Source organism: Pseudophryne corroboree, chromosome 5, assembly GCF_028390025.1.
Source record: "Pseudophryne corroboree isolate aPseCor3 chromosome 5, aPseCor3.hap2, whole genome shotgun sequence".
NCBI classification, from domain to species: domain Eukaryota; kingdom Metazoa; phylum Chordata; class Amphibia; order Anura; family Myobatrachidae; genus Pseudophryne; species Pseudophryne corroboree.
Genome location: NC_086448.1, coordinates 53,806,698 through 53,818,420, shown reverse-complemented (window position 1 = coordinate 53,818,420; position 11,723 = coordinate 53,806,698). Strand labels below are relative to the sequence as shown.

Here is an 11,723-nt window from a genome sequence, read left to right as displayed (position 1 = left end):
GCACTCTGCAGCCACCACAGAAGAGACACCCTGGCCCTTGGGGACAGGGTGATCAGCCGATGCATCTGAAGATGCGATCCGGACCACTTGTCCAACAGATCCCACTGAAAGAAGAGATGCTAATTCCTGGGCCTTCTCCACCGGGAGAAACACCTTCTTCTGTTCTGTGTCCAGAATCATGCCCAGGAAAAGCAGACGCGTCGTAGGAATCAGCTGCGACTTTGGAACATTCAGAATCCAGCCGTGCTGTTGCAACACTTCCTGAGAGAGTGCTACGCTGATCAACAACTGCTCTCTGGACCTCGCCTTTATGAGGAGATCGTCCAAGTACGGGATAACTATAACTCCCTTCTTCCGAAGGAGTATCATCATTTCGGCCATTACCTTGGTAAATATCCTCGGTGCCGTGGACAGGCCAAACGGCAACGTCTGGAACTGGTAATGACAGTCCTGTACCACAAACCTGAGGTACTCCTGGTGAAGTGGGTAAATGGGGACATGCAAGTAAGCATCCTTGATGTCCAGCGACACCATAAAATCCCCCTCTTTCAGGCTTGCAATAACCGCTCTGAGCGATTCCATTTTGAACTTGAATTTCTTTATATAAGTGTTCAAGGATTTTAAATTCAGAATGGGTCTCACCGAACCGTCCGGTTTTGGTACCACAAACATTGTGGAATAGTAACCCCTTCCCTGTTGAAGGAGGGGGACCCTGATAATCACTTGCTGGAGGTACAGCTTGTGAATTGCCGCCAGTACTACCTCCCTTTCCATGGGGGAAGCTAGCAAGGCTGATTTGAGGTAACGGCGGGGGGGAGTCGCTTCGAATTCCAGCTTGTATCCCTGAGATGCAATTTGTACAGCCCAGAGATCCACCTGTGAGCGAACCCACTGGTTGCTGAAGTTTCGGAGACACGCCCCCACCGCACCTGGCTCCGCCTGTGGAGCCCCAACGTCATGCGGTGGACTTAGTGGAAGCAGGGGAGGACTTTTGTTCCTGGGAACTGGCTGCATGGTGCAGCTTCTTACATCTACCCCTGCCTCTGGCAAGAAAGGATGCGCCCCTGACCCTCTTGCCTTTCTGAGAGCGAAAGGACTGCATTTGATAATACGGTGCTTTCTTAGGCTGTGAGTATACCTGAGGCAAGAAAGTCGACTTTCCAGCAGTCGCTGTGGACACGAGGTCCGATAGACCATCCCCAAACAATTCCTCACCCTTATAAGGCAAAACCTCCATGTGTTCTTTAGAATCAGCATCTCCTGTCCATTGCCGAGTCCATAAGACCCTCCTGGCAGAAATGGACATAGCATTAATTCTAGAGCCCAGCAGGCAAATGTCCCTCTGAGCATCCCGCATATATAAGACGACGTCTTTTATATGGCCCAGGGTTAGCAAAACAGTATCCCTGTCGAGGGAATCTATGTCGTCTGACAGAGTATCTGTCCATGCTGCTACAGCACTACACATCCAGGCTGAAGTAATAGCAGGTCTCAGTAGAGTACCAGAGTGTGTATACACTGACTTCAGGATAGCTTCCTGCTTTCTATCCGCAGGCTCCTTTAGGGTGGCCGTATCCTGAGACGGCAGGGCCACCTTTTTAGATAAGCGTGTCAGCGCCTTGTCCACCCTAGGGGATGTTTCCCAACGTAACCTGTCAGTTGGCGGGAAAGGGTACGCCATCAGTAACCTCTTAGAAATCACTAGTTTCTTATCAGGGGAACTCCACGCTTCTTCACATAATTCATTTAATTCATCAGATGGGGGAAAAGTCACTGCCTGCTTTTTCTCCCCAAACATATAAACCCTCTTGGTATTAATAGGGTTAATCTCAGAAATGTGTAATACATCTTTCATTGCAATAATCATGTATCGGATGGCCTTGGTCATTTTAGACTGTAAATGTGCCTCATCATCGTCGACACTTGAGTCGGACTCCGTGTCGACATCTGTGTCAACCATCTGAGATAGAGGGCGTTTATGAGCCCCTGACGGTTTCTGAGTCGCCTGGGCAGACGCGGGCTGAGACCCCGGCTGTCCCAAGGCTGCAGCGTCATCAAACCTTTTATGTAAGGAGCTTACATTGTCGTTTAAGACCTTCCACATATCCATCCAATCAGGTGTCGGCCCCGACGGGGGCGACACCACACTTATCTGCCCTTGCTCCGCCTCCATGTAACCCTCCTCATCAAACATGTCGACACAGCCGTACCGACACACCGCACACACACAGGGAATGCTCAGACTGAGGACAGGACCCCACAAAGTCCTTTGGGGAGACAGAGAGAGAGTATGCCAGCACACACCACAGCGCTATATAACACAGGGATTTTCACTTATAATAAGTGATTACCCAATAGCTGCCTTATATGTTTTATTTGCGCCTAAATTTATGTGCCCCCCCTCTCTTTTTTACCCTTCTTGTACCTGGATACTGCAGGGGAGAGCCTGGGGAGCTGCTTCCAGCGGAGCTGTGAAGAGAAAATGGCGCTGGTGTGCTGAGGAAGAAGGCCCCGCCCCCTCAGTGGCGGGCTTCTGTCCCGCTTTCTGTGTAAAAAAATGGCGGGGTTTTTTACATATATACAGTGCCAGACTGTATATATGTATTTTTATTGCCAAAAGGTACTTCAATTGCTGCCCAGGGCGCCCATCCCCCCAGCGCCCTGCACCCTACAGTGACCGGAGTGTGTAAGTGTGCTGGGAGCAATGGCGCACAGCTGCGGTGCTGTGCGCTACCTTAAATGAAGACAGGAGTCTTCTGCCGCCGATTTCGTCGTCTTCAAGCTTCTGTTCTTCTGGCTCTGCGAGGGGGACGGCGGCGCGGCTCCGAGAACGGACGATCGAGGACAGGTGCCTGTGTTCGAACCCTCTGCAGCTAATGGTGTCCAGTAGCCTAAGAAGCACAAGCTAGCTGCAAGCAGGTAGGTTTGCTTCTCTCACCTTAGTCCCACGTAGCAGTGAGTCTGTTGCCAGCAGAAGCTCACTGAAAATAAAAAACCTAATAAATACTTTCTTTCTCAGAAGAGCCCACTAGAAGCACCCAGTTCTGACCGGGCACAGATTCTAACTGAGGTCTGGAGGAGGGGCATAGAGGGAGAAGCCAGTGCACACCAGATAGTACCTAATCTTTCCAGTCTCCTGCGGAGCCCGTCTATTCTCCATGGTCCTTACGGAGTTCCCAGCATCCACTAGGACGTCAGAGAAATGTGTGTGTATATGTATACTGTATGTATGTATGGGCATTGTGTGTATAAGTGCCATTTCTGTGGGCATTATATAGAAGCGGTGCTACAACTATGGGCATTACATATAAATGGTGCTACTACTATGGGCATTATGTGGAAGGGCTGCTACTACTATGGGCGTTATGTATAAGTGGCGCTACTACTATGGGCATTACATATAAGGGGTGCTACTACTATGGGCATTATGTATAAGGGGCACTGCTACTATGAGCATTACGTATACAGGGTGCTACTACTGTGGGCATTGTGTTTAAGCGGTGCCACCACTGTAGGCATTATGTTTAAGGGGACTGTGGGCATTATATATAAGCAGCACTACTACTGTTGGCACTATGTATAAGAGGTGCTAATACTATGGGCATTATGTGTAAAAGTAGCACTACTACTATGGGCATTATGTATAAGGGGCCCTACTACTAGGGGTATTATGTGCAAAAGCGGTACTACTACTATGGGCATTATGTATATGGGGTGCTACTACTCTGTGTATTATGTGTATAAGTGGAATGACTACTGTGGGCATTATGTATAAGGGGTGCTACTAGTTTGTGCATTCTGGGGGTCAGTCCGAGTTGTTCGCTCGCAAGCTGCTTTTAGCAGCTTTGCCCACGCTAAGCTGCCGCCTACTGGGAGTGAATCTTAGCTTATCAAAATTGCGAACGAAAGATTAGCAAAATAGCGAATAGACACCTCTTAGCAGTTTCTGAGTAGCTCCACACTTACTCGGCATCTGCGATCAGTTCAGTGCTTGTCGTTCCTGGTTTGACGTCACAAACACACCCAGCGTTCGCCCAGACACTCCTCCGTTTCTCCAGCCACTCCTGCGTTTTTCCCAGAAACGGTAGCGTTTTTACGCACACACCCATAAAACGGCCTGTTTCCGCCCAGAAACACCCACTTCCTGTCAATCACATTACGATCACCAAAACGAAGAAAAAACCTCGTAATGCCGTGAGTAAAATACCTAACTGCATAGCAAATTTACTTGGCGCAGTCGCACTGCGGACATTGCGCATGCGCATTAGCGGCTAATCGCTACGTTGCGAGAAAAATATAATGAGCGAACAACTCGGAATGACCCCCTATGTGTATAATTGGCATGATTACTGTTGGCATTAAGTTTAAGAGGCACTAATACTATGGGCATTATGTGTAAAAGCAGCATTACTACTATGGGCATTATGTATAAGGGGCACTACTACTAGGGGCATTATGTGTTTAAGCAGCACGGCTACTCTGGGCATTATGTATAAGTGGTGCTACCACTGTGGGCATTATGTTTAAGGGGCACTACAACTGTGGGCATTATGTTTAAGGGGCGCTGCTACTGTGGGCATTATGTATAAGTGCCGCTACCACTGTGGGCTTTATGTGTATAAGTGGCGCTACTACTATGGGCATTATGTATAAGCGGTGCTATTACTGGGAGCATTATGTGTATGAGCGGCAGTACTACTGGGGGCATTATGTATAAGCGGCACCACCACTGTGGGCTTTATGTATAAGGGGCGCTACTACTATGGGCATTATGTGTTTAAGGGGCACTACTACTGTGGGTATTATGTGTTTAAGCGACACTACCACTGTGGGCATTATGTACAGTATAAGGGGCGCTACTACTATGTGCATTATGTGTTAAAGGAGCACTACTACTTCAGTTGTAAAGCGCAACAGAAATTTCTGCGCTATAAAAGAAACTGTTAATTAATAAACAAAATAAAGAAATACTATGGGCATTATGCATTAGCGCCTGACTACTGGGGGCATTATGTGTATAAGCGGCACTGTTACTGTGGGCAATATGTGTATAAGTGGCACTACTACTATGGGCAATATGTGTATAGGTGGCACTACTACTGGGGACATTATGGGGTAAATTTACTAAGCTCACGATTTTGACCGAGATGGTGTTTTTTCTTCAAAGTGTCATCTCGGTAATTTGCTAAACTAAAATCACGGCAGTGATGAGGGCATTCGTATTTTTATTACGTCTGTGTAGTAAAATTACGAATGAATACACCATCGGTCAAACGCGGCTGTTTAGGTATTGAACACGGTCATTTACTAACCATTCATATTTGAAATCTCTTCCGTGAAAATGCATGTGCGGCCGTGAAAAAATACTAATCGTACAAAAAGCCTAAAAAAAAATAGACCTGCTTTTGAGAATCGTGTTTACATGTGTTGCCAATTCTACATTACTCACACCTGACTTTTTGGATCTTTAAAAGGGGCCCCAACACATTTTTCTCCTCTCTCACTCTGAAATGGCTGCTACTGTGTGTAGTACTGCTGTCTTGTTTGCTGGGGGATACCTGACACTGCTCCATGAGGCTACAATAAACCTAGGCCAGGAAAATCAACATGGTCAGCAGGTTGTACAGGTTCCGCGTAGGCTGGACATGGCTTGTTTTTTTAGTGGGCGTTTAAACGATAACAAATTGGCTGATGACCATGTTATACAGATGCTCCGACTAAATGTAAATAACATTTTCCGTCTGTATGACCTTGCCAAACTGAACCTAGACCCTGAGACAGCACGCTCTCGCTCTGTCTCAGGCCTGCACAAACTCCTGCCTGTGTTGCACTTTATGTCTACTGGCAGCAGTGCCGTAACTAGGCATTTTAGCGCTGTGTGCAAGAAACGACAGTGGCGCCCCCCCCATGTAAGATAGGGGCGTGGCTTCACGGGGAAGGGGCGTGGCCACAAAATAATAGCAATTCATACTATGGTGCACAGTAGTCTACATTATTCAAATTACGCTGCACAGTAGCGCCACTACACCAGGTAGAGCCCCTTTTATACATTACAGCAGACAGCGTCCCTCTTTTTACACATTATGGCAGCCAGTCCCCCTTTTTACACATTGCGGCAGCCAGGACCCCTTTTTACACATTGCGGCAGCCAGGCCCCCTCTTTACACATTGCGGCAGCCAGGCCCCCTTTTTACACATTGCGGCAGCCAGGACCCCATTTTACACATTGCGGCAGCCAGGCCCCCTTTTTACACATTGCGGCAGCCAGGACCCCTTTTTACACATTGCGGCAGCCAGGACCCCTTTTTACACATTGCGGCAGCCAGGCCCCCTCTTTACACATTGCGGCAGCCAGGCCCCCTTTTTACACATTGCTGCAGCAAGGACCCCATTTTACACATTGCGGCAGCCAGGACCCCTTTTTACACATTGCGGCAGCCAGACCCCCTTTTTATACATTGCGGCAGCCAGGACCCCTTTTTACACATTACGGCAGCCAGTCCCCCTTTTTACACATTACGGCAGCCAGTCCCCCTTTTTACACATTGCGGCAGCCAGGACCCCTTTTTACACATTGCGGCAGCCAGGCCCCCTCTTTACACATTGTGGCAGCCAGGCCCCCTTTTTACACATTGCGGCAGCCAGGACCCCATTTTACACATTGCGGCAGCCAGGCCCCCTTTTTACACATTGCGGCAGCCAGGACCCCTTTTTACACATTGCGGCAGCCAGGCCCCCTCTGTACACATTGCGGCAGCTAGACCCCCTTTTTACACATTGCGGCAGCCAGGACCCCATTTTACACATTGCGGCAGCCAGGACCCCATTTTACACATTGCGGCAGCCAGGCCCCCTTTTTACACATTGCGGCAGCCAGGCCCCCTTTTTACACATTGCGGCAGCCAGGACCCCATTTTACACATTGCGGCAGCCAGGACCCCTTTTTACACATTGCGGCAGCCAGACCCCCTTTTTATACATTGCGGCAGCCAGGACCCCTTTTTACACATTACGACAGCCAGTCCCCATTTTTACACATTACGGCAGCCAGTCCCCCTTTTTACACATTGCGGCAGCCAGTCCCCCTTTTTACACATTGCGGCAGCCAGGCCCCCTTTTTACACATTGCGGCAGCCAGGACCCCATTTTACACATTGCGGCAGCCAGGACCCCCCCCTTTTTACACATTGCGGCAGCCAGACCCCCTTTTTATACATTGCGGCAGCCAGGACCCCTTTTTACACATTGCGGCAGCCAGTCCCCCTTTTTACACATTGCGGCAGCCAGGCCCCCTTTTTACACATTGCGGCAGCCAGGACCCCATTTTACACTTTGCGGCAGCCAGGACCCCCCCCTTTTTACACATTGCGGCAGCCAGACCCCCTTTTTATACATTGCGGCAGCCAGGACCCCTTTTTACACATTGCGGCAGACGGTGTACCCCTGAGAGAGAGAGAGAGAGAGAGAAAGAGAAAGAGAAAGAAAGAAAGAGAGAGAGGGACATACTTACCTTCTCCCCGCTGACAGGCTCCTCGTGCTGGCATCGATCTCCCTCTCGGTGCAGGCAGTGAGATGAGAAGGAGGAGGAGGGAGGGGGAGCAGGGAGCCGCAGCAGCGCTATGTCATTGGTAGTAAGCGCCGCTTCAGCATCCTTCTCTCCTTCTGTATTGGCTGCCCGGCGCTGCTATGGATGCTGGGATGAAGGAACCGCATCCCAGCATCCATAGCAGCGCCGGGCAGCCAATACAGAAGGAGAGGGGGATGCTGCAGCGGCGCTTACTACCAATCAAATAGCGCTGCTGCGGCTCCCTGCTCCCCCTCCCTCCTCCTCCTTGAACCCGGCGCTGGTCTCCTCTCCCTCCAGCCGCGTACGGCGCACACAGAGGCGGCATGTAATGAGTCAATTTGACTCATTTCATGCCACTGGCCGTTGCGCCCTCAGGGCAACTGCGCTGTGTGCCAAGCCCCCTTGGCACACACGTAGTCACGGCGCTGACTGGCAGCTTCCAGCCTGTGACTGGCGATGTCATTAGTATCTCACAGGCCGCCTTTTCTAAATATTTAATTCAGGCGAGTTAAAACTTAAAACATACATACACGTCTATGTCTAAGTGGTGCTTCTCTAATGTAATATAACACAGTATTGTATTGATTACAGGTCATGACGCTCACCTTTAATTTAGGAATGTCCACTCAGGTTTTGGATGTCTTGGATGGCCACATAGATGCCTCTCTCTGCTTCCCTACCCAGGAGTCGCAGTAGCATGCAGTCAGGGTAGCTTTCTCTGAGCTTGCGGCCATGCCCAATGTGCTGGGTGCCATAGATTACACACACGTTGAGCTGAGGCCACCTAGGGGCAGGCAATACATTTATACCAATAGACATCTGGCCCAAGTTGAACACAGGCATTTTTGTTCAAACAAATAAACATCATTTTTTAATGTACAAACTATTATCAGCAGGCTTGATTTTTTTTTTTTCTTGTGTGTGTGCTGGGTGCCGAGGATTGGGCTGGCTCGTTGGTCCGGGTTCGACTTGAGCGTCTAACTGGGGATTGAACTGGGGTCTGGCTTGGTGTAGTTGTCCACGAGCTAGAGGTGACTTGGTGTGATGCCAACACATTAAGGCTTTGACTAAGTATGTTTAAGCTTGCAGTGAGTTGCGTATTAGCGGCAGTGTTGCTTGCTATTATTCTTGAGAGGTTGTTGTTGATAATTTGGTTGTGTTGTATTAGCTGGATTAGGGATTGTTGCTGCCGCTGTTGTTCATCCATGATGCGTTGGAGGTTTGCTTGCATTTGGCTGTTGTCTGCCCTCATCTGCTCCATTGAGTTGGCAATTCTGCCCACCTGCACTATAAGTCTGCCTGAGTTGCGACTCAGTCTAGGCAGATGATGGGGCAGACTTGACAGGTATTGGCTGTGGGTGTTGAGGCACGCATAGTGTTGCTCCTGTTGTGTGGCCCAACGGCTTCAAAACTCAGGGCCCATTTGTGTCTGGGGTGGTGTTGTGCTCAATTGGGGGCTGTGGGATGTTTGGGGTGGTTGGGGTATGTCCTGCGGCGTGGTTGGCTGGGTAGGATCGATGGCCTGCAGGTGTAGTGTGAAAGTATCCTGCTGGTCACTTTCCTGCTGGACATCCTCGGTGATGATGGCTGGGTCTGTATGGGGTTGAAGACAGCCACTATTTAGTAAATATTTAGCATTGGTCTTACTATAGCTTTACGTCAACATGCATTACTTCTTAATATTCATGTTGTAATTGCTAAATAGATTGTGGCCTAAACTTAACTATGTTGTTCACCTTTTTGTAAAAATATGTTGCTTCTAACGTTCACTACTCAGTTATAAAAAGTTTGTGGGAATAGTTGGATTCTGAGCCATAATTAATGTGCGAACACGAAGAACTCTAACAAATACAAATTACTACATTTACATATTGTGTATGAAGCTTCCTTTGGAACAACACACACAATACAATAAATGTGTTGACCAATACACTCATACATTGTTCAAGGCAGTCAGTGGTCTGCCCAAAACGTTAACAAATATAGTGGTCTAAAATGTACACATTAACAATGGGTGAAAAAGTATTAAGGTGCCCTATGTTTCGAACTGGTGATGTTGGCCATGCAAAACAATTGGATGAGACTGAACATTTATGTACATGTTTTTAGCAAAAATTAAAACTATAAATATTTGTTGATATGGCCAACATCACATCTGTCAATTAACCATCTAAAAAAACCTTACCACCATGTGCTTGTTGTTGGTGATTATTACAAGGATGACTGGTCATTTGTGTCATTTTTTTTGCTGTGCACAAACAGTGGTGCAGATGTATAAACCTGGAGAAGGCATAAGGAAGTGAAAAACCAGTGATATGTGCAAGGTGATAAAGGCACAAGGCAAACAGCTCCAATATATAAATTAACAGTTGTGTTTATTTTGTGCTGCTGCCTTTATCACCTTGCACATATCACTGCTTTTTCACTTCCTTATGCCTTCTCCAGGTTAATAAATCTACCCCACTGTTTTTTTTTACTTATTTACAGGTAATTGTTATGTTTACTCACCAGACAACTGAGGGGATTGTGGATCCTCACTTTGTGGGCTGGCCAAAAGAGCTAGTGGTGGCAGGGCCGACACTGCGGAGATGCGCCGTTGGGGTGGTGGTGATGCTGGTGCTGGAGATTCAGCCTCAAACCGGCGTCTCTTGGTTGGCCTCCTAGCCACAGTAACCGAGCCCTGTGATGGGCGCCTTAGTGGAGGGGGGTTTGCAGAAGAAGAACCTATGTGATAAGATAAACATTAACATTTTGTATTTCTATGTGTTTGCAGAATATGTGTTTACAGTAAAATCTTACCTGCATTGCCACCATCTGCATCTCTTGGCAGTGTTGGATGTGGCCTGGCTGTGCTGCTTCTCTTTCGTACTGTAGAAATATGAAGAATGTCCTTATGAACATACTATTTTGTTGATATGTTTATGCAAATTCCTTATTGTGATGTAAACATATGTGGAACCTGATGAGAAGTAAACTAAACGATGCTTATGCTTTTCTGCCTGACTTCATTGGGTATGTATACTTTAAATAAGAAACAATTTCACCAAATAATCCATACACAAAGGCGCATAATGCACAATATTATACTACAGGTTGAGTATCCCATATCCAAATATTCCGAAATACGGAATATTCCGAAATACGGACTTTTTTGAGTGAGACTGAGATAGTGAAACCTTTGTTTTTTGATGGCTCAGTGTACACAAACTTTGTTTAATACTCAAAGTTATTAAAAATATTGTATTAAATGAACTTCAGACTGTGTGTATAAGGTGTATATGAAACATAAATGAATTCTGTGAATGTACACACACTTTGTTTAATGCACAAAGTTATAAAAAATATTGGCTAAAATGACCTTCAGGCTGTGTGTATAAGGTGTATATGAAACATAAATGCATTCTGTGCTTAGATTTAGGTCCCATCACCATAATATCTCGTTATGGTATGCAATTATTCCAAAATACAGAAAAATCCGATATCCAAAATTCCTCTGGTCCCAAGCATTTTGGATAAGGGATACTCAACCTGTACTTAAAACCCAAACGTCGTAGCTTGACACAACCACAATATTGCACGCTAAGGTACCAATTTTTGATGCTAACAAGAAAACACTAGCCACAAATATCTGCAAAAAATTGTAAACATCAAAACCAAATATGCATGAAAAATCACATCAAGCACACAAAGGACAACCCAGAACAACACACAATAAACATAAATCCTATGAAATTGTAAAAAAAAAATACTTTGCATAAAACATATTCATCACACTTCTTTAAAATACACCTACAACAAACATTTACTTTTGACATAAAACACCAGAAAAAGGCCAAGGCAACCAGAAAAAAATACTATACAAAGGATAAAAACATACATAATTGAGAATGACACTACATCAGGCCTGGCCAACCTGTGGCTCTCCAGATGTAGTGAAACTACACATCCCAGCATGCCCTGCCACAGTTTTAGCATTCCCTAATAGCAAGACTGTGGCAAGGCATGATGGAACTTGTAGTTTTACAACAGCTGGAGAGCCACAGGTTGGCTAGGCCTGCACTACATCACCAACACATTAGAAGAATGTACCAACTTACAATCACAATTAGCTAGAAGACATTTCAGACAACTAAGGACAAAGCACAGATGTTTAAAT

At 46.8% G+C, this 11,723-nt stretch overlaps 1 long non-coding RNA gene across 1 annotated transcript; it reads right to left on the bottom strand.

The window, feature by feature from the left end:
* Nucleotides 1–8,135: 8,135 nt before the first annotated feature.
* LOC134928775 (uncharacterized) lies at nt 8,136–10,774 on the bottom strand. Its single transcript, XR_010177999.1, has 3 exons — nt 10,367–10,774; nt 10,076–10,291; nt 8,136–9,160 (listed from the first exon to the last, which is right to left on the bottom strand). It is a non-coding gene; the product is annotated as an uncharacterized LOC134928775 (long non-coding RNA).
* Between the last annotated feature and the right edge of the window lie 949 nt (nt 10,775–11,723).